This window comes from Muscardinus avellanarius (assembly GCF_963383645.1).
Source record: "Muscardinus avellanarius genome assembly, chromosome: 8".
In the NCBI taxonomy this organism is placed as follows: Eukaryota; Metazoa; Chordata; class Mammalia; order Rodentia; family Gliridae; genus Muscardinus; species Muscardinus avellanarius.
The window spans coordinates 55,144,294-55,158,777 of NC_137794.1; the positions used below are offsets into that span (position 1 = coordinate 55,144,294).

General features: G+C 34.0%; 1 protein-coding gene and 1 pseudogene across 2 annotated transcripts in view; both read right to left on the bottom strand.

The window, feature by feature from the left end:
- The window catches only part of ASCC3 (activating signal cointegrator 1 complex subunit 3), a gene marked incomplete at its 3' end in the record, with an annotated part of 321,972 nt that overhangs the window by 233,405 nt on the left and 74,083 nt on the right, over positions 1-14,484 (bottom strand). The gene's annotated exons all lie outside the window — the stretch shown is intronic.
- LOC308266529 (elongation factor 1-alpha 1-like) lies at positions 7,888-9,270 on the bottom strand (annotated as a pseudogene). Its single transcript has one exon. The product of its transcript is annotated as an elongation factor 1-alpha 1-like (transcript).

The window sequence follows — 14,484 nt, forward strand, 5'->3', positions numbered from 1 at the left end:
GAGCTGTACCTATCCTCTGGATTTCTATCTTTTAATAAACCTCTTTAAATCTTCAAAAAAAAAAACCCAATAAATAAGCCTTAACAAATGTCAGTATATAAGTTGATAAAATTGATGGCAATTTAAATAACTATTTTCAGTTTATTATTTTTATTATATGAACCATTTTAACTTTAAAAAAGAGAAAGGCAGAATGTATGCATTTAATCATAACTTGTCATGATCCACAGAATAGAAGTTTGTGACTGATTTATTTAATGTTCTGGAGTACCTGTCTATGATTAAGAATACAAAGATAAAGGCGGGCATGGTGGCGCACGCTTGTAATCCCGACATTTGGGAGACTGAGACAGGAGGATCACGGTTAGTGGACAGCCTCAGCTCCTCAATGAGGCCCTCCACAACTTAGTGAGACCCTGTTTCAAATTAAAAATAATAAAAAATAGGGAAAGGGGTTTAGCTCAGCGGCTGAATGCCCAAGTTTCATCCCCAGATCCACACACACAAGAAAAAGAATACAAAGATAACAAAAATGTTAGAAGCCGTACTTGAAGGAGATAAAGCAGAAGAGCAATGCAGTTCCAACTTTCATACAATGTTATGAAATGCAGTGGTCATCTCCTGAGCTTGAGCAGCAGCCTCATCCTCAGGGTTCAAATCACTCATACAGCACCAATATTACTTCAGCACAGAGCAAAGTTATAACAATTTCTGCATTTTTCTCTATTTCCCACAACCTAACAAACTTACAATACTAAAAAAACATATTGAACAATTGTTATGTTTTTAGTTTAGAAAAATGCATAGCAGAAACATATACATTTTAGTTTAGAAAAAAAACATAGCAGAAAATTACACTAAAAGTAAAGTTTAGAAAAATGATTTTGTGGTACTATTAAAAACAAACTGCAAAGCCAGACAAATGAAGTCAATGAGGAGTTTAAGAAGCAGGATCATAAATAACATAAAAACCATGTTAATTTTTAAACTACATCAGTGTCTCAGAATATCAGAAAATTTCATCATTAAGACTTTGGACTTTCAAATGACTTAAAAACTTGTACCTATGCTTAATAGCTTAGTGAAAGATCCTCCTGTCTCCACCTCCCAAGCGCAGGGATCACAATCATGAGCCACCACGCCCAGCCATGTCCACTTTTTGGTCTTTCCAATAGAAAGATCTGGAGACACTATCTATGACCAAACATCTAAGCAAAAGCTAAATAAAATATGAAACATTCACAGAATGCAGAGAGTATTCTGCAGGATCTTGAGAATTTTGAAATAGAGAGTACTCAAGGAAAGCCTGAAATTTGTCAACTGAAGCCCAGAAACTATAAGTGTAAGCAGTACAGAAGAGGAATGGAGTGCTTATCAACAACTAAGTGTTTTCTCAAAACTAAGGCAAAACCTTCTGCATCCTGGCAGTTGTGTGTTCCACAACAAAGAAAAACATATGTTCAAGCCTAAACCCTGGCTCTGCTCATCTGTAATGCTGGTACGCTCTCTGTGAGCCCTATATTAGCATTGTTCAACATAACTTTCTGTGAGAATCATGTTCTATATCTGCACTATCCATGTCCGCACACCAGAGGTAACCACTAAATAGTTATAATAAAGCAAGTGAAAATGAGAACAAGAATTTTCAATTTTGTTTAATTTTAATTTAAATAGTCATATATGGCCAGTAAGTAGTGACTGTATCGATCAGCACTGTTTTATATTCCTATTTTAATAAATAAGAAATACATGGCAGGTTTGTATGTGTAGTCTTTTCCACCAATCAGTGCAACCTACTTGTTGGTTTAGTTAATGTCTTTAAAACTGTAGATATATATCTACTGGCAAAAATGAATGTTTGTAATATATTGTTAAAGAATTTTAAATGCAGGATATAGAGCAGCTTATATATATGGTTTTATTAGAAGATAGCTAATGCTTCCTAAAAATTTGTTGTATCTCATATACTGTTCTAAATACTTCAAAAGTATAAAGTCAATTAACTTTCAGTAAAATTATCAGCCTAAGTGTTAAAAATAATTTTTAAAATAAAGAAACTAAGATATGCAAATTCCAATAACTTGACCATTCCAATAACTAGCAAGTGAGGATTTCAAACCCCAGTGATGTCTTCAGAGACTGGAGTGTTTTAACCACTACGATACACCACTTCCCATTAAAGACATGAATACTCCGGGCATGGTGTTGAATGTATGTAATCCCAGTACCTAGGATGCTGAGATGGGAAGATCAGAGATTTGAGGCCAGCCACAACAACTTAGTGAGATCCTCTGCAATTTAGTGAGAGCCTGTCTCAAAATATAAAATAAAATAGGACTAGTAGCTCAGAGGCAGAATGCTCCTGAGTTCAATTCCCAATTCAAAAAGAGAGAGAGAGAGAGAGAGAGAGAGAGAGAGAGAGAGAGAGAGATCAATACAATTACCTCAGTACTAAAAAGAGAAATGGAAAATTAAATCTTGCCATATACTTGCAATAACTTGGGTTTAGGCATATTATATTATTTTTGTTCATCTACTTCTTATTTCTTATAATTAAAAACATGCATGAAAATGAGAAGGAAAATTAAAAACTAAAAGTATTTTAAAAAATTAAATATGCACTTCAAAAAAACTAACATTCTTGCCAAAAGAGTGTGACAAGGAAAGAAGTGTGAGCTCAAGAAATAAAGGTTAAAGATATAAACCTACAGATTCAAGAAGCTGAAAAAAGTCCTAACAGTGTAAGATCAAAGACATCTATAACTAGGCACACCACGTAAAATCTTCTAGAAAATAAAGACAAAGGAAATCTTAAAAGCAGCCTAAGAATAACAAGATGTTACATATGAAAGAACAACAGCTTGAATGGAGTGGGATTCTCTTTACAAAGTGTTAAGACAAGATTTTTAAAAATTGCAGTGCATTATTTCAAAGACTGAAAGAAAAGAACTGACAATTCACAACTCTAAAACTAGCAAAAATATCCTTCAGGAATGGAGTCAAAACAAAGACTTTTTGAGATATTTTGCAGAAAGTCATAATGAGTTAGGCATATGATACACAGATAAAAGGTGCAACCTGAGCACATGTAGTATCTAACCTGTTGGCTCTCCATTTCTACTTTCCTCACATCTTTCATCTCTAAGTATATAAAGGTAGAAAGCCCCTGGGTTCCACCCCCAATACCACAAAAAGAAGAAGAAGAAATCAGTAAGCCAGTTGTGGTGGTACATTCTTGTTACCCCAGCATTTGGGAGGCTGAGACAGGAGGATCTGGTTCGTGGCCAGCTTCAGCTACTTAGTGAGGCCCTTTGCAACTCAGTGAGGCCCTGTTTCAAAATAAAGAATAATTAAAAAAATAGGGCTGGGGGTTTAGCTCAGAGGTAGAATACCCCTGGGTTCCATCCCCAGTTAAAAAAAAAAAATCAGTACTAAGTTCCCATGAGAAAAGAACAAATGCAGGCAGTATGAAATGGACAGAGTGACCTGGGCTTGTGTACACTAATACTGGCCACAGCCTCCCAACAAAGACTACTGAAGCTCTATCTACTTCAGTGATAATAAAGAAAGAAACTCAGGTTTCCCTTTCCTTCCCTGTTGCTGGGGCCTAAGAGATATGAAAATAAACTCTCTCAATTTCCAATCAAAATAGAAAGAAAAGTAACACCTAAAATAACCCAAAACTGCAGAGATAAACCTCTCCACCTACAAAGGATAAACAAATGCAAAAGAAGAACAATTTCACAACTCAGAGCAATGTCTTGCTTTACACAGGGATACCTCCAGAACAGAAACGATCTTTATTCTAAAGCAGTGTTTTCACTGAGGTACAAAAGAAGCATTGCTCGATGCAACCAATGGAAAACAGAGGGAGCAGTATAAACAGTAACTGGTCATAAAAAGTACATTTAAGGAAAGGTGTTTGAAATTAATGGTTCATATAAAAAATGAAAAGTAAGGGTGAAAAATTAGGTAAATGTTTTGACCAATGACAAACTTACTGAGTTTTCCCCAACTTGTACAAAATTGCTTTTTAGCTGAATGCCAAAGAAGTATTTATTGTCTATAAGGAGTAGTTCTCCTGACAACAAATCTTAGAATATTCTATCATTCTGTCTTGTAAAAGGAAATTTTACACTCAAATCTCAATAAAATCATAACTGGTACTATATCTGATAGTCCTTGTTGAACCAAGAAATACATGACATCTAGTCTTATACTTAATTTATACAAGATTCTTAACAAGCTAGGATGTTGGACTTTATTCAATAAGCAATAAAGAACCAGTGTAAATTTATGAGCAAGGGAATAATCTGATCAGAATAGCATGACAGAAAATTTGCAAGTGAGATTACTTTGCCTTCCCATATTTAAAAAAAAAAAAATGAGAAAGTACCTGTACTGAGAGACTTAGGGAAAAATAGAAAGAGTAACTGGAGATTATGTTTAACTTAATCATTAACTATAGAAAACTTACTTATCAAAAACATAATAGAAATACTTTAAAAAGCTATAATACATTTTAAAATTTGAAATAAATTAGGATACCAGAAAACTTCAAAAATAAAGGTAAATGTGCTTATTACATGCTTTGCTCTCTTAACAGCACAATCCAAAAGGCTGTGACAGAAACACTGTCTATAAGTTTGTGAAATGGATAAAGGAAGGGCAGAGTAAAGAGATTAGCAACTATATATTTTCAAGTATGAAAAATCAGTGCTACTGGTGCCAGGAATGATGGCATACATTTGTAATCCTAGTATTTAGAAGGCTGACATAGGCTGACATGTTCATGGTCAGACTCAGCTACTTAGGCCCTCCACAATTTAGTGAGATACTGTTTCAAAGTAATAATTAAAAAAAAATAGGACTGAGGGTGTAGATTGGAGGTACCTGGGTTCAATCACCAGTATTGAGAGAAAGAGAGGGGGAGGGAGGGAGGGAAGGAAGGAAATAAATAAATTAGTAATACTGGTTTAATAGGAGGAAAATATAAAACAAAAATAAGACAGGTGATTCAGTCCATAAAGTATTGGTCAGGCCAAGCATATGACTGCTGTTCTTTCAGAGTCAACAAACTTTGACAAAGGAGATAGAGTGTATCTACCAAAGGGCAAAAAAACAGGTGTTCATAAACCTTTAAATATACTTAAATGTAGACAGAATTTCATTGAGTTTTACTTTCTGCATCTATAAGATGAAGACATAACCCAAAAAGGGTTTCGTGAGGACTGAGGGAGGATATACATTGGCATTTAGCATAATGCCTGGCACATAACTCGAAATCAAATGTTACTTTTCTTCTCTTCTCATAAACATTCTTTCATTAGCATTGGTAACATAGCTGGATACAGTACAAAAGCAATCAAAATTTTATTTGATTGTAGAAATCCAAATTTTGAAGACAAATCAGATCCAAAAGCACAGACTGTGCATTAGGTATTATGAATATAAATGAATGGTGTTATAGGCAAGAAAGAAATAGAGTGTTCATGAGGTTTGAAATGAGTTTTGCAAAATAAGTAAGATCTGGACAAATATCCGTAGTTAAAGGAGGATATGCAAAGAGAAAATGCATGAGAAAAGTTACTAAAGAATGATGTTCTTTTCAGAAAATGCCATTTGAGTAATATTATTTTATGAAAAGAAAAGTTATTCTGGCTATGATTTATTTTGGGAAGTAGTTTAGAGATAAAAGTTGAAAGATAGGCTGGATGCAGGCTCCAAAGGGAGTTTTTCTGTATAGTAGTTCTCAAAATATTTTGGCTTTGAGATTCCTTTGTACTCTTTTTTAAAATAGAATAATGTAAAGTGCTCATTCCATTCGCTACTAGTGATAACATCATTACATGTTTGTGTAACCTCAGTAAAACTTCTATACATTGGTGAAAAAATGAGAATGAAAAAACTCAACCTCAGAGGGCTTGGGAGGCAGTTAGTGCAATGAAAGTGAACTTGTCTAGAATGCACAAGGGCCTAAATTCAATCCCCAGTATGGAGGAGGGAGGAAAATAAAAAAGAAGGAAGAAAACAAACATAAACCACATCATAAGGTTATTATAAAAATAATTTTTTAACTTTGCAGAACCTCTTGAATTCATCTCAAGAAACTGAATACTTCAGACTACGTTTAAAGAACTGCTACTCCATAGCAACAGGAATTACCAAATAAATGAAGGGTTTTAAAAATGAGTTTGTTAATGGTGTACAGGAAGACTAAAGCAAGAAGCATCAGAATAACCCTGAACCTATTACTATGATTTCCTAAGCAATAAGAGTTACATTCAAGAAGTTGTTGCCTGTGTCTACATGTAGACATTTTCCCCTGTTTTCTTCTAGCAGTTGCAAAATTTCTGTCACATACTTAAAAAGTCTCTAATCCATTTTGAATTGACTTTTGTGCAGGGTATCAAGTAATTCTTCAATACATAAATATCCAGTTTTACCAGCACTTTTTATTACAAAGACAGTCCAATATGTGATTCTGAAATCTCTATTAAGAATCAAATGACTGTAGTTGTATATACTTATCTCTGTGCCTTTAAAAAAATTTTTATTGGTGCATTGTAGCCATATGTCTTAATGGGATAAAAACATGTGTCTTTTATTCCACTGACCCACATATATTTTTTGACACCAATACCATGATTTTTTTACTATGGCTCTGTAGTATAATATGAAATGAATATGTGTGATGCCTCCAGCACTGCCGTTTTTGTTAAGGACTGATATGGCTATACTGGTCTTTTGTTCTTTCGTATGAATTTTAGGACTGCTTTTTCTAATTCTGTGAAGAATGTCATTGGCATTTTGATGAGAATTGCATAAAATCTGTAGATGATTTTATTCATTTTGAATTTCTTTTTTCAATGTTCTGTAATTTTCCTGGTAAATTTTTTTTTCCTTCTTGGTTAAATTTATTCCTTGGTTTTTTGTTTTTGTTTATTTTTGCATTGTGGCTCTTCTAATTGGAATTGTCTTACTGATTTCTACCAGTGTATAAAAAAATCTATTGATCTTTATAGACTCATTTCTTATCCTACTATTTCCTTGAATTTGTCTATCAGATCTAGAAATCTTGGGGGTTTTCTAATTATAGTATTATAATCATTCTGCAACACAGATAATTTGAGTACTTCCTTTTCTATTTGTATCAGTTTTGTTTCTTTTCCTTGCCTAACTGCTATGGCTAAAACTTAAAGTACTAGTTTGAACAGCACTAATGAGAGCAGACCTTTGTTTCATATATTAGAAAAAATATTTTTCATTTTTCTTCATTAAGTGTGAAGTTGGCTTTGGGTTTGTCATATATAATTTATGTTAAAGTTTCTTTTACCTCTAGCTTATTTAGGGTTTTTACCATGAAAGGCATTGAATTTTTAAAAAACATTTTTTGCATCTACTGAGATGATCATATAGATTCTGTCCTTTATTCTATTTATGCAGTCAGTATATTAGTTTATTCATTTGTATACAGTGAACCATCCTTGCATTCATGTCATGAAACCAACTTGATCATGCTGTGTGATATTTTCAGTGTGTTGTTGAATTCAATTTCTGAAAATATTATTAAAGATTTCTGAATCTATGTTTATTTTTTTTCTCATTAAACTTTTGTTTTAATGGGTCTCAAAATTGTGACAGATTTTTGGTCAAGGTGTTTCCATTAAAAAGTACTGATTTTAAAAATTAATAACTTGAAACTGCCACACAAAAAAACAAATGGTCCACAAAACATTTTCCTTTCCTTCTGAAGGTTTTACGATGCACTGTTATCATTAACCAGTCTTTTACTATTAAACTTAAATGGCCAATTGAGACAAACAGTTCTGAGACCATTCTTCCACCACTGATTAAGACTGGGGTGGTAGGTGTTAGGGATAATATTCATTTAGCCTTCTGAGCTTTGTGGTCAGACTTGGTGACCTTGCCAGCTCCAGCGGCCTTCTTGTCCATTGCTTTGATGACGCCCACAGCAATTGCATGTCTCATATCACAAACACCAAAACGACCCAGAGGAGGATAGTTGGAGAAGCTCTCAACACACATAGGCTTGCCTGGAACCATATCAACAATGGCAGCATCGCTGAACATCAAGAATTTAGGGCCATCTTCCAGCTTCTTATCAGAATGGTGGTCAATCTTCTCTTTCAGCTCAGCAAACTTGCAAGCAATGTGAGCTGTGTGACAATCCAGTACAGGAGCATAGCCAGCACTGATTTGGCCTGGATGGTTCAGGATGATCACCTGAGCAGTGAAACCAGCTTATTCCATTGGTGGGTCATTTTTGCTGTCACCAGCCACGTTGCCACGATGAACATCTTTCACAAACATGTTCTTAACATTGAAGCCCACATTGTCTCCAGGAAGAGCTTCACTCAGAGCTTCATGGTGCATTTTAAGACTTCACTTCAGTTGTGACGTTAACTGTAGCAAAGGTGACCACCATGCCAGGCTTGAGAACACCAGTCTCCACTCTGCCCACAGGGACAGTACCAGTACCTCCAATTTTGTAGACATCCTGGAGGGGCAGCCGCAGAGGCTTGTCAGTCAGATGAGTTGATGGCAGGATGCAATCCAAAGCTTCAAGCAGTGTGGTTCCACTGGCACTGCCATCTTTACGGGTGACTTTCCATCCTTTGAACCAGGGCATATTAGCACTTGGCTCCAGCATGTTGTCACCATTCCAAACAGAAATTGGCACAAATGCTACTGTGTCAGGGTTGTAGCCAATTTTCTTAATGTAGGTGCTGATTTCTTTAACGATTTCCTCCTATCTCTTCTGGCTGTAAGGTGGCTCAGTGGAATCCATTTTGTTAACACCAACAATCAGTTGTTTCACACCTAGTGTGTAGGCCAGAAGGGCATGCTCACAGGTCTGTCCATTGTTAGATACCAGCTTCAAATTCACCAACACCAGCAACAATCAAGACAGCATAGTCAGCCTGAGATGTGCCTGTAATCATGTTTTTGATAAAGTCTCTGTGTCCAGAGGCATCGATGATAGTCACATAATACTTGCTGGTCTCAAATTTCCACAGGGACATATCAATGGTGATACCACACTCATGCTCAGCTTTCAATTTATCCAAGACCCAGGCATACTTGAAAGAGCCCTTTCCCATCTCGGCAGCCTCCTTTTTCAAACCTCTCAATGGTTCTTTTGTCGATCCCACCACATTAGTAGATGAGATGGCTGGTAGCGGTGGACTTGCTGGAATCTATGTGTCCAATGACAACGATGCTGATGTGAGTCTTTTCTTTTCCCATTTTGGCTTTGATTTAGCCGTGGTTTTCACGACACCTGTGTTCTGGCGGTAAACCCATTGTGGAAAAAAAAAAAGCGAATCTATGTTTAACAAGGATATACTGATTCTTCCCTTGTGTCCTGATCTGGTTTAGGTATCAGAGTGATACTAGCTTTGTAGAATAGATTTGGAAGTGTTTTACCCTATTTCAAGGAATTATCTTAAGAGTATGAGTGTTAGCTCCTCTTTAAAGGCCTAGAAAATTCAGCATGAATCTGTTAGGTTCTGGGCTATTCTTGTGGGAAGCTTTATATTACTGCTTCAATCCCATCGCTTGTTAATGGTCTGTTTAGGTTTTCCATACTCTCTTTGTTCAATTTCGGTAGCTTATTTGTAGTTAAAAATGTATCCATTTCTTGACTTTATCAATTTATCAGATCAAAATAGTCCCTAATAATCCTATGGCTTTCAGTCATGTTTGTTGTATTATATCCATTTTTATCACTAATTTTATTAATTTCGGTCTTACTGTAATTATTTTGTTAATTTCACGGAGGGCTTATGAATCTTGTTTATCATTTGAATGAACAAATTCTTTGTTCCACTGATCTTTATATTGTTCTTTTAGTTACTATTTTGCTAATTTCAGTTCTGATTTCTATTATTTTTCCTTCTACTGATTTTTGGATTGTTTTTTTTTATTTTATAAGATATTAAAATGCATTATTTATTTGAGACATATGTTTTTAAATGGGCACTTATTTCAATTTGTATTCCGTTAAGAACTGCCTTTACTATATCTGACAGATTCTCTTATGTTGTATTTCCGTTTTCCTTTCATCCTAAGAATTTCTAAAACTTCATCTGACTTACTCAAGGACCCATTCATAATTCAAAAGCACAATGTTTAATCTTATGTGTTTGTATATTTTTCTTTTTATTTTTTTTTCAGTGCTGGGCATCAAACCCAGGGCTTTGTGCATGCTAGGCAAGCACTGTACCACTGCCCCGCATTTCCAAAATTCATATATTTTTAATAGCTCTTTTGCTGTTGATTTCTAGTTTCAATCTATTTTGATCAGATATGGTTCAAGAAATTATTTCAGTTTTTCTGTATTTACTAAGACTCACGTTATGGCCTAACATATAACCTGTTTGAAAGTTCCATGAGCAATTCAAAGGACAATATATTCAGCTGTTGAGAAATGATAAATTCTTTAAATGTATATTAAGTCCATTTGATCTACAGTGTTGACTGACTTTCTGTCTAGATGACATATCTATTAGGGAAAGTGTTACAATAAAATCAGCCACTATTTTTATATCAGGGCTATTATTTAGCTTTATATTGATTAGTATTTATATTATAAAAATGAGTAAAACAATATTTGGGGTATAGATATTTACAATTATTACAGTTTCTTGTTGAGTTGTGCCTTTACCAATATGTGATGCCCTTATTTGTCTCTTCTATTGAATTTTGACTTGAAGTTTGTTTTGTCAAATATTAAGAATAGCTACTCCTGACTGTGAGATATGTTTCCTACAGACAATACAAAAATGGAGGTCTTGTTCTTTAATCTAATTTGCCATTCTATGTCTTTTCAATGGAGAATTAAGATAATTGAGTTTCAGCATTATTACTTTCTGTCATTTTGTTTTATTTTTAATGTTTAATTTATTCCTAATTCTTCTTTGCTTATTTTTTTCTAATATTTATTCTTTCCTATGCTCTCTCTTTTGGTTGTTTTAATCTTCTGTGTATAGAATTCTTTTAAATATCTTCTCTAATGCTGGTTTAGAATGTTGGTCCTGAATTACTTTGGGTTTTGAAGGTTTTTACTCCTTTGATTTTGAAAGACCGCATTGCTTGGCATATTAATTTATGTTGGCAGTTATTTTCCTCCAGGGCTTGAAATAGATCATCCCATGCCCTCCAGACCTTTAGAGTTTCTGATAAAAAAAAAAAACTGCTGTTATTTTGATAGGTTTGTCTTTACAAGTTGCTTGACAATTATCTCTTGAAGCTTGTAAAGTGTTTTCTTTATTCTACATTTTTGGCATTTTAACTATAATATATGATACACTGGTTCTTTTCTTTTCTTGTTATGTCTATTTGGCATTCTAAATACCTCCAATACCTCCATGCCGGTTTTACTTCTAAGATTAAAGAAAGATCCTGCTACTGTTTCACAAAATAATTTTTGCAACATTATCCTGTATTTCCACTGTCCCCTCAAGACCCAAGTCTTAAATTTTGTCTTTTAATGTTGTCCCAGAGCTCTTGTATATTCTGTTCATAATTATATAGGCGCAGGGGAGATTTCTGGGGACCTGGTGAAAAAGCAATAACAAGAAGCAAGAGTAATAGGCATGAGTAGCTACATGCTACATAGAAAGCAATGATGAACTCAAGCAAATTCAATGCCTGTTTAAAAAAAAAAAAGAGAAACATCATGCAGAAGAACAAAATGGAATACAGAGTTGTTAAAATTTACTACTTTCAACCAAAATTTACTAGGAAAGAAAGAGTAGAACTGGTGTACAACCCATTCTCAGGAAAGAAGACAGTCAATAAAATTTGACTGTAAGGTGAAATGTTGGATTTTCCAATGATGTTAACATAGTTATTACAAATATGGTGAAAGAATTTTTTTTTAATTGAAGGAAAAATGTCACTAACACATAGATTGGAACTATTCAATATAAAAAGAAATCCTAGACCTGAAAACAAAACAAGTAAAAATATTACTGGATTGAACACAAAAGCAGACTGAAAAATATCTATGGATGTGAAAATAGTAAATCTTAACCACAGAAAGAAAATGACAGTACGGAACTTCCGGAAAACTAAGAAATTATGAAACAATCCACTATGCATGTAATTAGGATCATAGAATAAAAAGAAAAAGATAAAAGGCAGAAAAATATTTGCAGAAATAATGGTCAAAAACTTTATGAATTTGAGATTCAGAAAGATCTGTTGAAGGATCTTTGTGTTTTTTTTTATTTTGCTTAAATTTTTAATTATAAAGTTGTATAACTACTTCAAACGCCATCACTGAGCAAAATAAACCATTATGCTACTTACTTAAAGTCTCAGTACATGCAAAACCAAGTTATGGTGATAAAAATAAGAACAATGCTTGCCTCTTAAGGGGCAAGAGAATAGAACAAAAGAAAAGAAAGCATTCTGAGATAAAATAAGTTAACTGTAATGTGATTATGAAGATAATATGAATATATGAGGATAACATGAATATATATGATCTGTCAATGATCCTCAAAATATAGACTTAAAAATCTATTATTACTTGCATATAACTTATACCTTGATTAAAAATTATTTAAAGTTAAAAAGTCTTTATCATATAAAGAAGAAATTAGCCAGGTAAGATACTGTATGCCTATAATCCCAGGTACTCAGAAGGCTGATAAAGAACCAACACCAAATTCAAGGCCAATGTAGGCAAGTTAATGATGCCCTATCTAAAAACAAAACAGAACAGAACAGATGTAGTTCAGTGGTAGAGCACTTATTTAGTATACAAGCATACTGAGTTCAATCCCTAGCACTGCAAAGGAGAAAGAAGGAAAGGAAAAAATAAATGGGGGAAAAGAAAGAAGGAAGGATTAGGGTAACGAAGATGTAGGAGGAGGAAGGAGAAGATCCATTAAGCCAAATTAAATAAAGCAAAAAGGTTAAGTGTGATAAGTTTACAATACTACAAATATTGATAACTTCCACAATATCAAAGCAGATGAACATAGTTGCTACTAGATATGCCAGCTCATGTCTTTGCAAACACTTCTCTTCAAGCAAACTACAGGGGAAAGTGCATAATAGTGGCATCAAAATGTGTAAAGGGAGTGGTTTCCCTGAAGAAAACAGGAGGCATTCCTTGAAGCACCATTTATATTACACTTCATAAAAAATTGAGAAACATCAATCCCACACTAAGAACAAATGAAGGGAAAAGAGGAAATAAAGTTCATGTCAAGCCATCATCAAATATCCTTCTATACTCCAACATCTATTCATGTGTTTAGGACACTACTCAGCAACACCTTCCAGAACCAATTCTTAAATGTAAGTATGGAATACAAATATCATAAATATCTGTGCCTTTTCATTCCCCTTTCCTATACCAGAAACTTATCCTGTTTCTTATACTCTCTTAAGATCTATGCCACCCCAAGAATCTGGTAAACTCTAGTTCCAGAATAACCATCATTAAACCACTAACAAAACTAACAAGAGGAGTCATATCCCTTGATATTCCTCAGGTAAAATAAGATCTGAAAATTACTACATTACCTTTTGCCAAAATAATTAATGAAGACCAAATGATTCCAGTCTTGATTTAAAAATTTAAATATATTCACAAGCTAATTCATAGTATAAGCCAAAACTTTTGATGATTAAATAACAAAAGTAGTAATTCATTTCATTTTTTTGCTGTTATCTACTGAAGTTATTCTAATAATGAAAAGGTATTTAAACATATCAAAATTATTATTCATTAATAGTATCTCAGAATTAGAAATCAGTGTGGGGTAAAGTGGTGTATACCTGTAACATCAGTACTTAGAAGACTGAGACATCAGAATTGCAGGTTTAAAGCCAGTCTTGGCAACTTAGTAAAACTCTTAACATCCTAGCAAGAGCCAAAAAAAAAAAAGTAAAGGGCTGGGGCTGTAGATAATAGGTAGAATGCCTCTAAGTTCAATTCCCAGTACTACAATTAAAAAAAAATTATAATTTGGCAAGTTAAAAGACACAAATTATAGCAATAAAACTATATTGTACATTTTTAATGAATTTTTAAAAAATTCAAATTCCTAAGGTTCTATTACATGAGCCTATGACTAAATAATCAAATTCAAATATACTTTGCTTTAGGTTTGCTCATTTTCAGCAGTTAAAAATTCAAGCCGGGCATGGTGACGCACACTTGTAATCCCAGCATTTGAGAGGCTGAGACTGGAGGATCACGGTTTGCTGACAGTCTAAGCTACTTAGTGAGGCCCTTTGCAACTCAGTGAGACTCTGTTTGAAAATAAAGAATAAAAAATAGGGATTGGGGTGTCACTTGGAGGTAGAACATCCCTGGGTTTAATCCCCAGTACCACACACACACACAAAAATCATTTTATGGTTAAAGAAAAAAATCAGTTTACAATTTTGGTATCATAAAATGAAAGGATTGCCAGGCACGGTGGCGCATGCTTGTAA